This window comes from Rattus norvegicus, chromosome 11, assembly GCF_021556685.1.
Source record: "Rattus norvegicus strain SHRSP/BbbUtx chromosome 11, alternate assembly SHRSP_T2T, whole genome shotgun sequence".
Classification (NCBI taxonomy): Eukaryota; Metazoa; Chordata; class Mammalia; order Rodentia; family Muridae; genus Rattus; species Rattus norvegicus.
The window spans coordinates 36,926,511-36,948,135 of NC_141544.1; the positions used below are offsets into that span (position 1 = coordinate 36,926,511).

The following is a 21,625-nucleotide window of genomic DNA, read 5'->3' on the forward strand; positions in this document are numbered from 1 at the left end:
TGGTTGCCAGAAAAAGACTAGCATAAAGGTAATATCAGTTGACATGGCAACATAGACAGGGAAAATCCACATGATCCTAACCCTAAAGGACTACATATGCCCATTGTCTGTTGAGAGGAAAGTTTGTTCCCTCCATTGATAGGCCTAGAAAATAGTTTTACAACTCATACCGTTAAATAACATGGTGGAATTGGAGACCATATATTATGGTAATGTATATAAGAAGATATAAGTGGATAGTGAACAAAATCTCCCTTTAGACTTAAATAGGAAGAATAATTCACTACATACCCTGCAAGATGTCAATGGGATGGGTTATATCAAGAGAACTTTGAAAGCATATTGTAATAGTCTGTTGGTATCTCAGTTTAAGAAATGTAGTATTATAGATTGGGTGTGTCTCAAGAAAACTTAAAATTATTTTATGTAGAATACTACAGTGTAGCAGCTCAAACAACTACAAATTTAATGTTGAAGTTGGAGAAGATTTAACACATTGACTAAACATATTAGAAAGAAAAATCTAACACCAATTATCTATAACTTTATTTCAAGAAACAAGCTAAGAAGGAGGAAGTTAACTCTAAAGAAGCAAAAATAAATCTACAAAAATCAATAAAACCAATACTAGCATCTGAAATTCATCAATGAAATTGATAGGCTAATCAACAAAGAAGATACAAGCTAGATGGGAGACAATTCATGAACAATGATATTGATTCCATTAAAGGATAGCAATAACAATGTATATCAACAAACTGAAATACTATGCCAAAATGTACCAATACCTTTAAAAATAAAATCTACCAAAATGTAAGTCACCTGCCTCAGCAAATATTACTGAATTGTAAAGATTCCCCATGGTAGCATCAGGTCTGGACTGGTATGCAATCAAACAGGTGAGCACTATATCCTAGCCAAATAGGATACCACAAATTGTACATGACTTAAGTTGGTATTCTTCTCTCAAGGACTGAGAACATATTTTCACACTTGAGAAATTGTAACCCTGAAGGCAGAAGAAGAATAAAAGAGGAAATAAGCAGATAGAAGGAAACTTTGCCAAATCATGCCCATTAACATTCAGGTTTCCGAGGTTAACACCATCAGTGGTGAATCGTATGACAAAGAAATGGAAATGGCTTTGATGTTTACCTCCTGAATCCGTAAGGGTGAGTGTCACAGTCAGCCCACAACATGTATGAGCCTGATCTCTCAACTGTGTGAGTTCTTAGGATTGAACTCAGTGTATCAGGGGGCTTATAAAGCATTCTTTGGTTAAAGAGCATGGGGTGCTCTAATACAGAGCCCGAGTTCAGTTCCCAGCACCTATGCCAATCACAGGCCCCTTTAGCCTTAACTCCAGGAGATACAATAGCCTCTTTTTGCCTCTGCAGGCAACTGTATAAAGGTTGCATTCCCACACACACACAAGCATACACACACACACATACACACACACACACACACACGCACACACACACACACATACACACAAGCATGCACACACACGCACATGCACACACTTCCCAAAGCAACAACAATAAAAATTCTCTTTGAGTCCTTAATTCTTGTAAGTACAAACACAACGCACATGGACACATTTGTAGTTAAACTGCATTTAAACTCAAGAAAGTGAAAGGACCGTTTTAAGCATGGCCTGGGAAGAAAATGATACAAAAGTCCCTTAGGCAATAACCAGATGATCAATGGTGGTTTTTCATCAGGCATACTTTTAAAAAGACAAGGAAAAGTCATTTCCTAAATTATGAAGCAGACAAGTCACAATACAGTTTCCCAGGAAAGCATGAATTTGAAAATTAAAAGCAAATCAAATGCCTTTACAGAGAAGCAGAAGAAGAGAGTGCATTGCTGGGGGAAACATCAGTTCTCTGTGTTTAAGGATAATAGCACCAGATGCTTTCCTTGCTTCAGATTTCCTGAAAAACAAAAATCAGCAGAAATATTAAATAGGTAATTAATTTTTCTCTGGTTACCAATAAAACATAGATTTGTGAAAGTAACAAAATGCAATATTGATTTTTAGATTTTGTAGAGCAAACATCCAGATATGTCATGACTGCAGTTCAAAAGATAGTTGTTTCAATAAAATGTTTTACCATTCATCCCAAGTAGAAGACTGTTGCTTAAAGGAATATAGTTTAAATCCTAAAATGGATTAAAGTAAAAGAAAGCTATGTACCTCGTTGGATTTGGTTTAAAATAAAAGTCTACATTTTCATAAGCTAGGCCTAAACTTTCTCTATCCGATCACTTGTCAGTAATGCAACTTTTGTCAAATAAGTTAACCTCCTTGGAAAGCAATTTTATCAGATGGAAAAAAATAATCCCATGGTTGTTTATATAAGGTCAGAAGTCAAAAAGCAACTTAATATAGTCTCTACAATTCAATTAAAGGTGTCATCTCTAATTTTCCTCTTTTTCCCACAAATAAGCATATCATTTCAATATAGTGGCAACTCACACAGAGCATCTTCTATGAGTATATGAACCTATTTTAAAAAGTAATGATCCAGAAAGAAGTACTCGGGACTACACATAGGCTGTTGACTGATCTACCAGATGAAAGGGCATAAGATATTTTGTGAACATGTCATTTAAAATGGGTTTCGAAACTTAAAAACTCTCTAAAGAGGTGGAAAGGTGAAAGGAATCTCTTTGAGGATATACCATGTACAGAGAACTAGGGAAAGGAGCAGGAGGTATAAGATGGAGACCCATGGGCTGTGGGTAACCAAGGAGACAGGTATTCACATCCTTCTCTCCATCCCAAAGAGGTGCCCAGAGGAAAGTACCAGCTCTTTTTATCTTTCAGTCTTAGAGTTAAATGGCCAATCCTAAAACTTCCAAGTGCAGCCTCATTTACTACTTCCACTAAATATTAAATGCTACCTTTCAGTGATTGGTGTGAATAGAGCGGACCTGTAACCACAATGCTGGCTGTAGTCTTAACGCACTACAGTTACAATTTGTCTACAGATTCATAATTAAAACTATGAGGAGGATAAAAACACAAATTCCAATCAAACACTAAGAAAAACCATGGAAATTTAAAGAGAGGCACTCTGTATTATCACTTAAATATTACAAGTTAAATCTGATTATGATTTTCGTAATACACAGTCACACATTAACTTTCCACAGCAGTAAAGTCCAACACATTGTGGAAAATGTTTATTTTAATATAATATGCAATGTTTAGCCCATAATATTTTATTGATCATCATTTCAGTTTGCTATCATATTCAATAAATCAGACATAAATAGTGGAGGTATGCTAAAGTCAATGATTTGAATCTGTTTCTCTATGTGCATAACACATTCCTTGACTCTTTCCTGAGAATGATCATAAACTTAAACATCTTACTAAGCCAAAATTCTAAGAGACGGTAATGTATATATAATGCTGTCTTAAGAGTTCAATTTATGGTAGTACCATCAGAAAGATTGTACTTTCTCTACCGAGTAATCTGATTTCCTAAGAGATTAATTATATTTACTAATAGGAACAAAACAACAACAGAAAAGATGGAGGAAATAAGCAATGAAAATGCTTACAAAAGAAGCAGAGTGTAGTAAAAGTGGGAAGGAGATAGAGGAATAAAAATGCCTCTTCTTTCTCTACAGCTTCTAATATAAGGAAACTGATGACAGCAGAGGAGGATTGTGAGTGGGATTCTAAAAGAAGAAAACCGAGGCCAGCAAAAAGATATCATAGGACATGTAATTATTTAAAAAAAAGTTGGATTTTTACATAAACTTTTCTTACTAGTTGTATATCCCAACAATCCTGCTCCCTCAGCAACACTTATTCCCACTTCTATGAATATGAATAGAGAAATATCCGTAACATGGAAAGAATGTGTTTGTGAGTGTGTGCATGCTCCTCCTTGTTGTGTGCATGTGCAGGTGAGTGTGCAAGTACACCTATTCATGTGTGTGCTCCTGTACATAAAAGCCAGAAGTCAACTTCCTGTGTCATTTCTCATCTCTTACATGCCATTTTTGCTCAGTTTCAAGATATGGTTTCTCATTACTTCACCAATTAGCCTAGGCTAGCTACCTTACTAGATATGGAGTGCATGGGATGGCCCTCTTTATGCTCCCTCTAGCACACACCATTATACTCAGTTTTTCCTTGGGACTGTATGTTAAAAATTGGGTGCACATGCAACATAAACATTGCTGGATATCCAACTTCTTACCCCAAGAAATTGAAGCTTAAATGGTAACAATTTAGAATGAGTTACAGAACCCAAGCCAGACAAAGAGAGGGATATGTTATAATTTTTCCACAGAATCTTTGTGGCTGAAAAAGTTTTAAGTTATAGAATCAAACCATCACAGATGGTCGAATTAACTGAGTAAGTAACATAAGGCAGTGGTTGTTTATAAGTGCATAAGAGAATATTTCCCTCCAACTTGGAATGTTTGAGTGTTAATATTCACTGAAATTGTCTTGTGATAGGCAGTTTGGTAGGAGTAAGTCTACATCAACTTCTTCATGTGATGAGGGGCACCAGAGGAAGGTGATGGACCTAACACCATGTAAGTTTCAGAAACCTGTGCATCTTTCTTTAGAGCAGGTGGGAAATGAAAAGTTTATTCCATCAAGAGAGTGATTTCTGTGAGTAATAAATGAACCAAAAGCAAAGACAGTATCTTAAACAAAGGTTTCTGCATTCTAGTTATAATGCTTGATTTTTAATTTCTTTGAGGTATTAACTTACTCTTCCTTGACTAGTGTCATTTCTTTTTTTTTTTTTTGGTTTTTTTTTTTTTTTCGGAGCTGGGGACCAAACCCAGGGCCTTGCGCTTCCTAGGTAAGCGCTCTACCACTGAGCTAAATCCCCAGCCCCGACTAGTGTCATTTCAACAAAGATACTTCTTCAGAACACTTGAGGAGAATTACCATTTTCACAGAGAGAACTTCAGAGAAAGACCTCATCTACCATCTACTGATCCCCAAATTGTCTTAAAAATAAGGAAGATGTAAAGGTTCAATACATTGTGTTGTTTGTTTTTAAATTGCTTATTAATTATATTTCTCCCTTCCCTTGTGTTTTGCAGAGCCACAGCTGTACCTTGACTATATGATATTTTATGTCAATTTCAGGTCATTTTTATATTTTGAAACACAATGAAGAGTTCTAGCCACATATTAATTTACACATGTTCAAGTACAGATATTTTGGTCATGAGAAATGGCATTTTAGTGAGAATGTACAAAGGCTCTAGCATTATTTTCTTACTCTTCCCCTTTGAAAATTAACAGAACAATCTCCACCATGCCTCTCAATGATTTTCATTTTTAACTCTATTTGTCACAACAACCAAGTCTTGCTTTCTGTAATTCAAGACCCAGCTTTTCAGTTTGATAATGGAATGGTTATACCCCTTAACTTTATGTGTCTAGACACGCCCTTGAAATCCATTTCTTGTTAAATTTTATCATAATTTTAGTACTACAAGTTTTTGTTTTAAGTCATAAGAGGTACATTCATAAGAAATGTGTGCCTTCCAAGTCAGTTGACAGAAACCACTTTAATCAGTTTTGCATCTCCCAGTTAGAAGAATACATGCAGTGTTCTCATTTTCTCTCATTGGGTGACTCTGCCTTCCACATAGGCTAAGTGTTTGCTGGCAGTACAAAAACTCCTCGGCATGAGAATCAAACAGGAGAATAAAAAATGGAAAGGGTCATTTTCATTTCAAAGCTCACCTCCTACTAGAGAAACTAGCCTTTAAAAATCAAGCTATAAAAGTATGATAAAAATAGAGGCATAGAATATGTAATGAACACGACTGACTTGGATCTAAGCACTGGAGGGTGAGTGGACTAAGAAAGGACCAGGCAGCATATCCTGAGACATTTACCTGGAAACCAGGAAAGGGAATAACATTTGAAATGTAAATAAGAAATACCCAATTTAATAAAGATGGAAAAAAAGACATACACTTTGGACATTCAAAAAAAAAAAAAAGACAAAACTCACTCCATTGAAGACAAGTTCTGTGATACAAAGGATATGATTGTTTGGAGACTTGAAAGAAAGCTAAAAGATTGAAACTTCTACAAAGCAACATGTCTGATGTGTTTGCATGTAACATGCTTGTGTGTACATCTACTTATATATTGAGGAGCTAAGATACAAGGTAATAGTGAGGCCCAGGTGTGATTACCATGCCTTTATTTTTAATAGAAGAATTTATTTGTGACTTACAGTTTCCTTTTTTTTTACAAATCAAAATTTTATTGGATATTTTGTGTATTTACATTTCAAATGTTATCCCCTTTCCCAGTTTCCCCTCCACAAACACCCTATCCCATTCTCTCTACCACTGATTCTATGAGGGTGCTCCCCCACCCACCCACCCACTCCTGTTTCCCCATCCCGGCATTCCCCTGCACTGGAGAATCAAGCCTTCACAGGACCAAGAGTCACCTCTCCCATTGATGCCAGACAAGGCCATCCACTGCTACATGTGCAGCTGGAGCCATGGATCTGCCCATGTGTACTTGTTATTTGGTGGTTTAGTCCCTGGGAGCTCTGGAGGTTGATATTGTTGTTATTGCTATGGAGTTGCAAACCCCTTCAGTTCCTTTACGCCTTTCTCTAACCCCTCCATTTGGGTCCATGTGCTCAGTCTGATCCCAACAGTTGGAACCATGAGGCAGGAGGATTGCTGTAATTTCAAAGCTAGTCTGAGACATCCAGGGCTACAAGGAAAGCACTAAGTAAATATTTAAAACTTTACACAATTATAATTTTGTAACCCCAGTTTTTGACAAATTTACAATTGCCTTCATCTTTGTATATTTACTATAAATTTCTCTATACAGACAACCTTATTGACCAAACATCTGTGGGACATGGTAATGATAAAACAATGGTAATAAAAATGAAAATATGTGTAACATAAATATTCATATATCATTTACATTGTATAAGGGATTTTAAGCAAAACAGAGGTTACAACACATGGGAAAATGTGTGGAGATTACATACCAACACTGTGCCATTACACAGGAGGAATTTGAATCTTTGTGAGTTTGGGGTTCTATTCATAGTTCTGGATACTAAATTAATAAAATTAAGTTAGATTTTAAAATGTCTTCTCTGTTGCCTGTTTACAACATAATGAAAGAAAAAATGTATAAAATGCAATGTGTTAGTCTTATCATAGCTAGAATGAAGCACCATGACCAAAGAATAGTTGAGTAGGAAAAGGTTTACTGGGCTTACATTTCCAGATGCTAGCCCATCATCAAAGGAAGTTAAGACAAGAACTCAAGTACAGCTGGAACTTAGAGTCCAGAGTTAATTCAGAGGCCATGGCAGGATGCTGTTTTACTAGTTCGTTCCAAATGTCTTGCTTAGCCAGCTTTGTCATAAAACCTAGGACCACCAGCGCAGGGATGGACACAACTACAATAAGCTGTCCCTCGCCCATCAAGTACTGATTAAAAACATTCCCTATAGATTTGCTTACAGCTTGATCCTACTGAGGTGTTTTCTCAATCAAGATCCCCTTCTTTCAGTGACTCTAGCTTGTGTCAAAATTGACATAAAACTGACCAGACTAAAACACAAGGGTAAAGGAGAAATGAAAGCTAAATAGAAAATGGTTTTAGACCAGCTGAAAGGCAGAACAGGAAGCTAGTTGCAATATATGATCCTATTACATGATCAATATGTATAGTTTCTTTAACTATATTTGTCTTCTATAATTTATACTATAAGAGAAAATAAAATTTATCAAAATTAATCATGTTTGCAGATAAAAATAAATAATTTGGAGTTCAATAATTAGTGAGACAAAAATAGTTTTACACACTAAATCACTTTATACAGGTCTCAAGTAGACAAAAGCATTCAAGAATTTAATTTGTGACAAAAGTAAAATATAATATTGACAAGGATACAAAGAAAAAAGTAAAGCCATACTCCCATACTACTTATAAGAGAATAAAAAGATCAAAACACTTACAAACATAAAATTTCTTGTAACTAAGTAATCTTCTATTTGACTGGTAATTTAACAGAGCAAATAAAAGGTACACTTTAAGTTATTAACTTAATATGATTAGCTAGAAAATTAAATTATTCCAACATTTGCATAACAAAATTTATTGTGTGTAATTAACTAACCTTTTAAGAATTTGTTTTCAATTTCCACCTGTCAACGTATCTCAAAAATGTCAAGTTATCAAGCATTAACACATAATCAGATATGTGAATGTGTAAGCTCTGGTAAGCATTAAATGGGTAAAATGACCAAGTCCTAAGTTAATTAAAAAATTGTCATCTTGTCATCATTTGTAGGCTAAAAACATATGGCAAATTTTATTTACCATTGTTAAGTGATAACAAAATCACAAGACATCATTCTGAATTTGCTAATCAGCAAAAGCAATATATTCAATTAATGATGTTTATTTAGAATTCCTTTGCATTTTGTAGCACTGTAATTCATACAGTAAAAACTAAATTTGAGAAAATACTTCCTTTAAATATATCATTATAAATCAATAATAGAGTACATGTATTTGCTGCTGTTATTCTGTAGGATTTCAGAGCTTTGTTTTTATTAATACTCAATATTACTACATATTTAAAACTTTAAAGAACTTTTAAAGATTTCAAATCGATACTTTATTGTCTTATTCTATTCTTTTCTTCACATAAGAATTACTACAGAATTAAAATGTGTGTTGAGATAGGTGTGGTAATATACAACTTTAATCTCGGCACTCAGAAGACAGAGGTAGGTGGATCTCTGAGTTTGAAGTCAATTTAATCTACAGACTACATTCCAGGAAAGCTTTCACAAAACAAGTAAAACTGTCTCAAAAATTTGTAATAATATCTATTCTAACAATAGTAATAACAACATTTATGTTGCATTCCTGACTTCTAAGTGCCTATGAAATAAAAACAGAGATATAAACATAGATAAGACGTAGATGACAGATGACAGATGGGTGATGGGTGAATGGATGGGTAAGTGGGTAGGTGCCTGAATAGATGAATGGGCAAGTGGATGGATAGGTGGGTAAGTGTATGGGTGGATGAATGAATGGGCGAGTAGGTGAGTGGATGGGTGGGTGAGTGATGGGTGGGTGAGTGGATGGGTGTTTGCATAAATACATGGATCTGCTATTGGTCATACTTCAATGATATTGACATTTAAAATGTTGGAACCTAATTGTGATGGTTTGAATATGCTCAGCCCAGGGAGTTGTACTTTTAGAAGGTGTGGCTCTGTTGGAGTAGGTGTGGCTTTGTTGGAGTATGTGTGTAACTGTGGGTATGGGCTTTAAGACCCTCATCCTTGCTGCCTAGAAGCAGTATTCTCCTAGCTGCCTTCAGATGAAGATGTAGGATTCTCAGTTCCTTCTGTACCATGCCTACCTGGATGCTGCCATGTTCCCACCTTGATGATAATGGACAGAAACTATGAACCTGAAAGTCAGCCTCAATTAAGTATTGTCCTTATAAGAGTTGCCTTGGTCATGGTGTCTGTTCACAGCAGTAAAACTCTAAGACATCAATATACCAAAATTGTAAAAATAAAATCATATGTTTTCCCTTAGTGTTTACCAAGACTTGCTAAATTCTTAGCTAATTATTACTACAGTTCAGAAATGAAAAGGCAGTGGTGTCAGATATCATTTATATCACACCCCATGTGCAGTAAGGTGTCTCTTTCTCAGTTTCCTGAATGTAGGTCACTTAGAGAGTCATATGCTTTCGAACGTGTCATTCCATTTACTAAGCTGGGATTCTTTTTAATTAGACTAGAGTGTGTTCTTTCCTTCAAGGATATTCGAAGTGGCCTCTAATTCCAGCTCCTTAACAGCGAGACTTCAATATAAACTCTGTTCTTGTGTCAAATAAGCAGGAAGCAGACAAAGTCCTCTCACAGTCATTCAAGGACAGAGGTCAAAGGAGAATCACAGAAGTATGACATGTACAGGCACAGAAGACAGCTTCAGTGGGTTAGGGGGGAATGTTGAGGGTTATGTAAGAGGCCCAGGAGCACTTGATGAGAAATGACTTCTTTTAAGGGCTTCAAAAGAGTGCCAGTGTTCGCCAAGACTAGTCTCAGAATCCTGGAGAATGGGTCCTTCAAATAGTTCTCTATGTGGTCAGAAGCAGAGCTATCCTGGAACCCACTGACAGAACAAAGGTTACTACAGCGTCTGGTGGATCAAAGCTAACTGCAGCCTCTAGCGGGGCAAAGCCCACTTCGGTCTCTGATGGGACAAAGCCCACTGCAGCCTCCCATCTCTGTATAGCCTCTATTGCTGCCTCAGCTCTTTGCCATTCCAGACGTCTCCTCAGTTACTCTAAAAACAAATACGATGAAGATTAAGGTAGACTCTAAATCATGGGAAACGCTCATCTGCTAGGCCAGGAACTATGACCCTTACCCTTGCCCTCAAAACACAAGCCTTTTTGAGTTTCAAATGTAAAAGAACATCTTTGTTAAGTAGACATTTAACAATGTGAAAGGAAAGGTTTAGAAAAGTAAAGCAAATTTTGCAGCATCATGAAAGGCAAAAGCAGGATAGGGGTTAAAGATTGGGGATGCTCAGTGCTGTGTGGAGTGGGAGAGGGACTCCCTAGAACTCATTGGATGGCCAGCATAGCCAAATCTGCAAGGTTCTCAGGTTCTGTAAAAACAATGCCTCAGAGAATAAGAGGAATTGAAATTGAAGAAGACATCTGATCTTGACCTCTAGCTTATACACTCACACTCATATGTAGGCACATACACGCAAACATATCCATACTATATACACTATACAAACATATACATAAACAAACTACATAACCTGCAGCTCTCAGTAGGGCCTCACAAAGAGTCAAAAGGTACTGTGGACAGAATACACTACAGGACAAATCTCAGAGAAAGAGAGATCACACCTCTGAGAAGAAAGCAAGTCCTTTAAGCAGTTAAGAGAAGTTACCTGGCCTTGTCTCTGGCCATTTCTGTGGGGTTGTGTATAGAATACATGAGAGGATCTCACTATCCTGGTGTAGTAATTTAAATCCTGTGTGTGATATTGCCCTGTATCAGCAACCTATTCTCACTCATCTACAGGAGTGAGCTTTGTGACACAGATCTAGACATGGTACCTCCAAGCATGACACAGGTTTTAGTCATTAGAAAGGTAGACCATAGTCATGACACTGCAATCATTAAAAACCCAGTGGTGAGCAGGGAGCCTGCCATAGAGAAGCTTTGGGAAGTATTGTTGTTGACTACATAGCTTCTTCTTGAAAAGTCCTGAAACCATCCCCAGACAACTTCAGGACAGTTAGCCTTGCCCAGCAGGCTCAAACACCTGAGCTTATACAGGAGGTGTAAGTAACCATTGTTCCAAACAATTGGCATTGATGCTTGGTGATGGGACAGGAATGGATAGGAGAGATGCTAACCTCAAAGTGGACTATCAACACAAGAAAGCGACTAATACAGTGAGAGGTGGAATATTTTTGCTCTTAACCTTAGAAGACAAAACATTCGTTAAGTGATGGGTTTTTGAAGGACCCCTTATCAGCTGCACTCTGTACCCTCTCTGCTGGTACAGTGACACCTCATTCCTTAGTCCCTATGAATGTGGCTGTATTCAAGTGTAGGGTCTTATATCTGATTAGCTTAAAGCAAGTTAAATGAAAGGAGTGAACAGGCCCCATCCATCCACTGTGACTGGAATTTTTGTGTGGCACTATTAGGAGTGACCCTTTGAAGGAAGAATATCATTGTAGAGGTAGGTTTTGAGACACTCCTCCTAGCCACATGGGAGTCAGTCTTTATCTTAGTGACCTTCAGATGACCTCTCAGCTCCTCCTGCACCATACCTGCCTGGATGCTGCCATGATCCCACCATGATGATAATGGACAGAACCTCCGAAGCTGTAAGCCAGCACCAATGAAATGCTATCCTTTTTTAAAGAAAGAAAGAAAGAAACACTGCTCTTTCAGAGTACTTGAGTTCTGATCAATCATCTTTTGGCCACCAGGTTCACCTTCACGTATATAATATACCCTCGGAAAAGCACACTCATACATATAAGTAAAAAAATGATTAAAATCTCTTATTTAAATTGGAGGTTCAGTAAGATAGAAATGGTTTTCTTTATATCATCACTTAGAAAATATGTAGGGGCTACAAGGAAAACATTATATACTTTAAATAACAAGAACTAGTTGGTTTCAATTCAGAAACTTGAATTTATCTATTAAAATTCACTTGTTTCTACTTTTTCCCCTAAATTTCTCTGAAATCATCTTACATATTTCCATCTCCACCATTTTCAATGTTCTCCATGATAGCATTTTCTAGGGTCAGGTTATTGGGTGAAGGCAGTACAACCCTCAGCGTTATGGTGGAATTAAATTCTTCGCGAAGTGGACTATGTCTCATTTTTATGACCGTAACTTTAAATGGCATTCATTCTATTAAAACATTATATAGCAACAATTTTATAGTTTAAGGTCTTATCAAATTTGTAACTTAAAATTGGATAGCTTATAAATGAAAGAAGTGATAAAACTTGAGTTCCACTCAGATACACGGAAGCTGACTCTTCTCAAACAAAATCACTGGTCCCTGCCTCACAAAATACAGATTATGCAGGAGAAAAAATAAAATCTTCGATGTTTTAATAATGCAGTTGTTACTGGCAACTTTTATTCATAAAAGTTTAAAGCAAAAGCTATACAGAGAACAGGATGACTTGATCAACTCTGCTAATGTGTATAATGAAAATTCATATGTGCTTTACCTACTGATTTCTACATCCTAGTGCTTTACACACTGAGCCAAGCTAACGTTAACCCAAGAATATGACTTTATTTAAATCACTGAAAATGGTGAACGTTATTAAAGAATGGCAAAGCCTAAAGGTTTACATCACAAACAATTTCTATGCTAAACCCTAATCCTCAGTGCGGGACATATTTTGTTCTGCTTTATTCTAAGCTTATACAAAGCAATATCAAAAGAATAAGAAATGGCCAATCAGAAAGCAGGGGATAAAATAATGACATACATAATTTATTTAAAATTTTACATGCAAAAATATGTACAATCCCATGTAAATAAGTAGAAAGATTTAGCCCAGGGATAACGAAGGTGCTAGTTAGGTACTTATGAAGAAAACTATATTGTAAGTGCATGCAAAAGCAGACCCGCTAAAAAGGTTTGTCTTTATATTAAGCCAAAAAGATCAGTTGTTTCCAAACTAATGAACTGATGCCTTAATCAGCAAAACTTTATGGAGTTCCTACATTTGTTCCCCACCCCCTCCTTTCTTTCTCCCTTACATAAAATGAGTATTGCATATGAAAGACTTCGTATTCCTAACTACTCTAGACTCTAAGACATTAGAGGTATCAATACAGGTAAAGATATATTTTATCTGTCTTAGTAGCAACAGAAATTAAGCTAAATTCATATATTGCATGTAGTATAATGAGGGTATATGTTTCAATTTTTTTCTTCAAAGAGCAATGTTAAAATGAGTAAACAACACAAAATACATAATGTTTTAAAGGAGTTGAAGAGGAAATGCTATAACATCTCAGAAACTTCTCAAAGATTATTCCTTTCATGGAATATTAACCTACTTTTCTGAATGAGTAGAAGGAATATTTTTTTATACTAATTCTACCCAAGTTTGGGTGTAGGGTTGGGATGACTGAAATCAAACTTTCACTGGGTATCTACCTTTAGCTTGAAAAACTGTGTAAACCCATCCTGAAGGAAGGAACATGCAAACAGACAGAAAATGGTCACAGATGAAGCCAGTGAGGAAGTCTTGTCATTCATTACATGTGAGGATGTACCATGCTGATGTGGTATACTTCCTGGAGTCAGCTAGTACCTGAGATGAAACACACAGCTCCGTCTTTGAGGACCTAGAAAGGAAATCGAGCTGTGAACTCTAAGCAGAGATATGATGCATATTAAAATGTTAACCAGGAGAAATTACTCTGCAGAGAACTCTATATGCAGGAGATGAAACAAACAAAACCGCAGAGAGGAGGAGGAGTGTGCCTCACTAACAGAGTGACATTCTAGCATGTGCAGAGCCCTGAGCACTATCTGTTGCACAGTGAAAAAATTACCTGAAAGTTGTACAGAACAAATGAAACACAGCATGGAAGCATTGTATATTTGGCTACAGAGGCAAGCTGGAACGGCATCTCAAGGTCAAGCCAACTGCAGTGGACTGATTGTACACTTCTAAAAATACATATGTTGGAAGAGAGCAATTCCTTCCTCTGGGACAATATTGCAGCTTTTAGGAGATAGCAGTTCTCAGGATTGAAAGCCATGGAACAGTGACTCTAAAGTGATCACCAGTTAAAGTTTTAGCATCTGTACAATGGAAAGACTACAGTTTGCAACCAGGAAGAAGAACTTTATGAGGAGGACTTTATGATCAGGAAGAAGGACTTTATCATGTGCTTAAAGATTCATCTCTTGGTCATCTTTCTACTTTCCTTACAGAGAGAGAGAGAGAGAGAGAGAGAGAGAGAGAGAGAGAGAGAGAGAGAGAGAGAGACCTAAAGGTCTCTTTAAACTTGGCATATAACAAGATTCTATAGAAAAGCACAGAAAGACAGAGTGACATTTCTAGTTTATATGACTCATATTGAAGGAAAGGAATTCCTCTCACTGTGCCTGCTTCTCGGGGGAAAAATGGTGAGAGACACAGAAGTGGAGGGCGGGCAGAAACTCTGCCCCTGGGGCTTCCAAAACTTCTTCAGATTAAAGTATTCAGCATAAAGTATCACACCATATTATAGAATGCCATTTTTGAACCCAGCATTTTACAAATATGTTTGCAAACCCTAAAATCCTGCATGAAGTTGTTGCCAGCATGTATTGCACAAAAAAAAAAAAATGTGAGAGGGCCATTGCATACTGACAGTAATTCTTCTGTGCCTGTGGCAATTACCTGCTTGATTCTGTTGCAGCATTTTTAGTAATATGCCAAGTAATACAGAGCCAAGCACTACATGGATAAAAGGTCCCAGATGACTTATCTAAGTCATTTCTATCAATCATTCACTCACCCTGGCCAATCGTTCCCCATTTTTCTAACATGTGGAATGAAATACTGATGGTAGAGAGAACCCATCACTCTATAAAATGCATGTTTGATGGAGTATACAGAAGGGAACTGTCAAAGATTTCTTCTACATCTGAAGCTCTCTTCTTATTTACCTCCTTTCTGTCATCCTGGAATGTCAGTCCTATTCCTCTCAAAATCCACTGTTTTCTCCAATGTAATATTGATAATCTTGTCTTTCTGTGTCAGTATTTTTAGACACCAATTTCATATTCATACCACAAGTTCTTAATATCAGACTCTAACAATGACATATTCTTTTATTTACAAGGCTATTTTCTCCCTCTCTACACAATGAGCTGTAACTAAATAAAGTATCCCGGAATGATGTGCCTCCATTGTTTCTTCTGTATCCATGAGTGATCTTTTTCCATAAGAGAGTTCTATTTTTAATTTTCAGAGGCTTTTCATATAATCTTTTATGACAGACTCATCATTTGTAGTCCATAGAATTTCTTCTCATTTTTAACACTTGTTTTCTTGAATTTGTGGTTTTTTGCTTTTGTATATTTTATACATTTGTCTATTTAAAATATATTTTTATTGAAAATTGATTTCTTCATATTATGGTTTCCCTCTGAACATCTCCCAGATCATCCTCACCCACCCAAATCTCTGTTATATTTTTCTATTTAATATTAGAAAACAAATAGGCATCTAAAATTATGATAAAAAATAAAAGAATACAAATGAGATAAGTGCAAAAAAAAGAAAAACCAGGCAAACAATAAGTATGAGAAACAAACACAGATGCAGAGACACACACATTAGAACACACAGAAAACCTATTACATCAAAAGTGGAAGCCATAATATGTAAACAAAAAAAACCATAATATATAAGGAAAAATCCCAGATGAAGCACTGAGACAAAGAAAGAAAGAAGGAAAGAAAGAAAGAAAGAAAGAAAGAGAGAAAGAGAGAGAGAAAGATAAATAGATAGAAAGGGCTTAATAATAATAATAAACTTCCCATGAATGCCATAGAGTTATATTGGCCTTCTAGATGTGGGGCCTACCCTTAAACATGTTTTTTATACACAGTGGGACTCTAGTGTAGATAATAATTTCTCATTTACAAGTGGTTATCAATTAGAGATACCTTCTAGGTTAGAGTTGAGGCTTCTGTCAACTTCCTTCTCAGCAATGAGACTCCATATGGATTGACCTATGCCAAATATTGTTCAAATGGTCAAAAACCTAAAACTAAATAGGCCATGGAGCCAGGGAAAAATCAAATAATACTGTTCTGTTAAAGGGACATAGACATAAAATGGCTTCCGGTGACTCAGTTACAGTCTCCTATACCCACAGATCAGTGTCCTGCTTATCAATCACCACAGGAGATTCTACCTACAGTTCATGGGAACATACAGAGACCCAGAACTGAATGGGCAGAGAGTAGGTTCTCTTATGCTCTGGAAATTCTACCTTGGAACTCTCAGTGCTAAATGGTATTTCTTCATCGAATCCCTCCATTCAGGGCTCAAGGAAAGCAAAATATTGTAAGAGTCAGTGTGAATGCCAGTGACCAAGGAAACAAGGTCTTCTACGCAAGAGAGCTGATGCACATTAGAACACAAAGAGACAAGGCAGAACTCATACAGCTTGCACACAGGTTTCTGCACCAATGGTGATAAAGCATAACTTATACTAAGGATGCTTCCTATCTCTTCTTTTCACAAGTAAAGCTAAATGGAATTTTAAGTCAAAGCAAGTTTTATTTTTACTTCTTTGAAGACTTGAGCGGGTTTTCTTTTTTTTCACCCAAAGAAAATGCAACATTTTGTACAGCCGTAGTTGCTAAATTCTCTGACAATTCGATTTGACATTGAGTACTCAAAGATAACAGATCCCTCAGATAAAGGCTCAGCTATGCAATGATGCACTGATTTCATATGTCAAACATAAATGAGGTATCCAATATACCATATTTCCTTCCACTTCATAACAAATTCCAGAATTTCCAGAATTTCCCTTCCTATCATTGGATCTATAATGTTCTATAAGGCTGGTCACTAGATTGAGGTGATAGTTGGAGAGCTTAATCTTTAGAAATCATGTTATGTAAGAGGAAATTAAATCATCAATGGCATGTGAAGGATATTATGGGATGGTAGTCTCTTCAGTCTCTATGCTCCTTCGCTGCTGTATGTTCTTGGCATGGTGTCATAGACCACCACATGAAGCATGGATAGCAAACTCTAAAACTCTAAGCCAATTTCAAATTTTCCTCATAGAATTTGATTATCTCAAGTGTTTTATCATGCTGATGAAAAGGTGGCTAATATGTTCCCTGAGATATGATAATTCATTATTACAACACAGAAAGGTGATGAGAGCATTTTATATAGAACAATAGATTTTGCAACTCAGAAACAGTCAAATGGAACGAATGCATAAGACAAGGCAGAAAACATGGCTTGAAGCTGCTCTGATTTAGCATTATGCTGAGCTACCAACATGAAAGGCAGTTCTATTGTTTAGGAATATCTTCTGGGAGTGACATTTTTAATCAACTTCTTGCAGCTAAAACAATTGAGAAGTCAATTCACTAAATGGTGCAGAGGCAGAAGAAAAGGGGTAATGGGAGATCATTTTGTTAGTATCTCCACATCTACCAGATGCTTTTCAATAATAATCACAGATCTATATGTGCAGTTTTGGTAAAATACTGGTAGATTTGTATGCATAAAATTCTTTATAGATGTTTGGAGGTAACACTATATAATGAAATAAGAAATAACCGACTTGTGATGTTGGTGTCTCCGACTACACTATAGGAACATGTTAACTTAGTTAATCCTTACTTATATGTCTAATAAGGACCTTAAACATACTATGTTCCTGTTGGCTGATGCTTTAACTCTCATTTTAAGTCACACATTAAGGGAATGGTGAATGTTTATTGTATCTCTGCCAATGTGTCGATGCCTGCCGTTGTTGCAGTCTTCATGAAAATTTTGTCTCCAAGGAAGGCAGGCAGGAATTCAATTTTTGTCTGGCAGATTGAGTTTGTGCGGTATGGTCTTAGTTATTAAAATACTCAATAGCTTGATACTTGGGAGGTAAGGTGGGAAATAGTCACAATGTGTAGGGAGGTAAGGCACCTGCAGTGCAATCTCAATTACCTAACACAAAATACTGCTTGTGACTCCAGGTCCAATTGAATGGTTGGTGACTGGATGAGTTTGTGTGTTTTTTTCTCCTGTCATGTGTGTTAACATAAAAAAAATAAAAATAAAAATAAATAAAAACTACATAAGGCTGTTCCTTATGTCCATGAAATAAGGGATTAGAGAGATGTTTTGAAAACAAGAAGTACAGTCTAAATTTACAATTACAATCACAGTATTGTAAATGTATGCCCCACTTACAAAATGAATTATTAGCATCAGGGGTTAACTGCTTTATGCTGTATATAATTCTATTTCTATGTACATAGTTTTACATGAGTAGCACTGAAATACTTTTATTTAGACTCAAATTAGTATATCAAAATACTTCATTCAATCATGATGCTTTGATGATTGTACCATTACTGGGCAAATAGGAAATTTTCAGCTCTATTATGTATAATTTTATGGAGTCACTGTTGTATGGCACAAGACCATAATTGGCTAAAATGACTTTATAAGTTTACTTAATGATACTGGTTGAAGGAATGAATGCATTTATATTTTGACTATACCTTTAAGTGTCTCATGTAATTTAGACATGGATGCTCTGTGTTACAACGTGCTGGACTCACAAGAAATTTCTGGATATGTTTGTTAGTGTTATCTTGGAATCATGTGATTGTTCTCCATGGAGTATAAACAAAATATTGTGGATCTTTTCTAGGGATGGCCTCTAAAAGGCTCTCTGTGGTTCCTTACTCTCTCCATTACTCCAAACTTTGTACCTGGAAGACAAGGTTTAAAGATAGCAGAGCCCTGTCCTAGGAGGTTCCTAGAGCTGATGGTTAATCCATAGAGGTAGAAAATCCAAGAGACCCTTGATTTCCATCTGACTATGTAAGATTTGAACAAAATCTACTTTTATTGTACTAACAGTAAGGGGATCCCCTAAAATGAAGACATAAGTTTGAGAGACAAAGTGTCCTCTGACTTTTGGACAAAAAGCCAATTAATGTTGTGATAAAAAGAAATTTAAAAATTAGAGAGAATTAAGCAATATTGCCTGGGATTTATCCAGCTCAAAATTCATTTATATATTTATACTTCTTTACCTTAAGAAGATTTCATTGTGATTCATAGGAATTTTTAATGTATTTATGTATTTAGAGACACACACATCATATATGTGACAACAATTAAAGAAAATGAAGTTATGAATCTGAAGAAGGACAATGGGGTTGGTTTATATGGGAAGATTTACAGGGAAGAAAGAGGAGGAAATGATGAGACTATATTGTAATCTCAAAAATAAAAGTCTTCATATTAGAAATATTACTAGTAGTTTGTTTTTAATTATAAGTGTGTCTGTGCATGAACTTGCTGTTGCCAAGAGAGGCCAGGATAGTGTGTTAAATCCCAAGAAGCTAGAGTTATAAGAACATTAGATCCCTCTTTGTGTAGGTGCTGAAAACAAAACTCAGGTTCTCTGCAAGAGAAACACATACTTCTAACCACTGAGAAACACCTTCTGTCCCACTGGGAGATATTTTTACAACCACAGGAATAGTCAAGAATTGCTTCTGCCTCTCTCACATTAGTGTTCCTCATGGTATCATCATGGAACTTAACGTTCATCATGTAGGATGCTTTCCATCTGTATACGATACGACCAGTTCTACTGATAGCTACTAGAGGATGCACATATACAGAGTAGATAGAAGAGATGCAGGAGAGATAGCTCATAAAAATGTCATGAAAGGTGGAAAATCACAACCAGTACATGTTTTTATCTCTAAGTATTAAAATGTGGACCTATGTATAAGGTAAACATGGGCTGTGCTTTTCCTTTTTTTTTTACTTCCTCTGTTCCCACATCATTTCTGGCATTTGTTCTGAGATTTCTTCAGGATGGCTATTTTAACAAGGGTGGGGCAGCATGTCAAGTTTTCAGTTTCATTTTCCTGGGGACAAAGGATGTTGAACATATTTTCAGATAATTAGTAGGCATTTGTGTTTACTCTTTTGAAGACTGCTCCTTTTATTAGCCTATTTGTTGATTGGCAATTTCATTTTCTTTGTATTTAATTTCTGCATGTTTTTTCTAAATTCTGGTTATTCACCCTTTGTCTGAAGTAAAGTGACAATTTTCTTCCATTCTGTGTATTCTCTGTGGGAGCTGCTGATAGCTTCCTTTGCTCTGAAGAAATATTTTGCTTTTAATTCCCCATGTGTTAATGCTTGCTGCCTGTCCTGTGCTACTGGAGTTCTGTTAAGAGCATACTTACCCACCCTTGTGTCATGAAGAGCGTTCTCTGTTTGACAGAAATAATCTTTACTACTGTACCTTCAACAGAGGGCTAATATCCAAAATATATAAAGAACACAAGAAGTTAGGCTCCAACAAATCAAATAACCCAATTAAAATGCAGTAAAGGGCTAAACAGAAAATTCTCAAAAGGATAATCTTACATGACTAAGAAGCAGTTAAAGAAATGTCCAAAATCTTTAGTCATCATAAAAATACAAACAAAATGACCTTGAGATTTCACCTTACAGCAATCAGAATGGCTAAGATCAAACACTCAAGTGACAACACATGCTGGCAAGGATGTGGAGAAAGGGGCACAATCCTCTACTGCTTGCAGGATTGGAACTTACTCAACCACTCTGGAAACTCTACTGGTTTCTCAGAAAATTGGAAATAGTTCTACCTGCAGATCCAGCTATACCTCTCCTAGGCATATAAACAAAATAAGCTCCGCCATACCATGAGCATATATGTTCCACTATGTTCATTGTTCATAGCAGCTTTATTAATAATAGGCAGAAACTGGAAATAACTGAGATGTCTCTCAACCAAAGAATGGATACAGAAAATGTAGTTCATTTACATAATGGAATATCATTAAGCTGTTAAAAACAAGGACTTCATGAAATTTGCAGGCAAATAGATGGAACTAGGAAATATCCTAAGTGAAGTAACCCAGGCACAAAATGACATGATAATAGTCACTTATAAGCAGTAAAGTACAGGATACCCATGATATACCCCACAGACCCAAAGAAGTTAAACAAGAAGGAAGGCCCAAGCAAGAATGCTTGAATGACACTTAGAAGGGAGACTAACACAGGAGGGGGGGGGGGGGGAGGGGACTGGGTATGAGGGAAGGGGAGAAAAAGAAGACAGGAATCGGTGTGGGGAGAAATAAAAGAGTGGGCCAGAGGGCCAGGGGAATGAGTGGAAGCCTGCAACTGCTGGGAGTGGGGAGATGGTAGGACTCTCCAGGAAGTACCAGCAACTAGGATGTAACGAGGCACCCAGGAGTCAATGC

At 36.5% G+C, this 21,625-nt stretch overlaps 1 long non-coding RNA gene across 1 annotated transcript in view; it reads right to left on the reverse strand.

Annotated features, from left to right (window-relative positions):
• Positions 1-1,609: 1,609 nt before the first annotated feature.
• Positions 1,610-21,625, reverse strand: part of LOC134480960 (uncharacterized) — a 172,293-nt gene continuing 152,277 nt past the window's right edge. The window contains exon 4 of the long non-coding RNA XR_015633001.1: positions 1,610-1,940. This is a non-coding gene — a long non-coding RNA (uncharacterized LOC134480960). The remainder of the gene's footprint in view (positions 1,941-21,625) is intronic.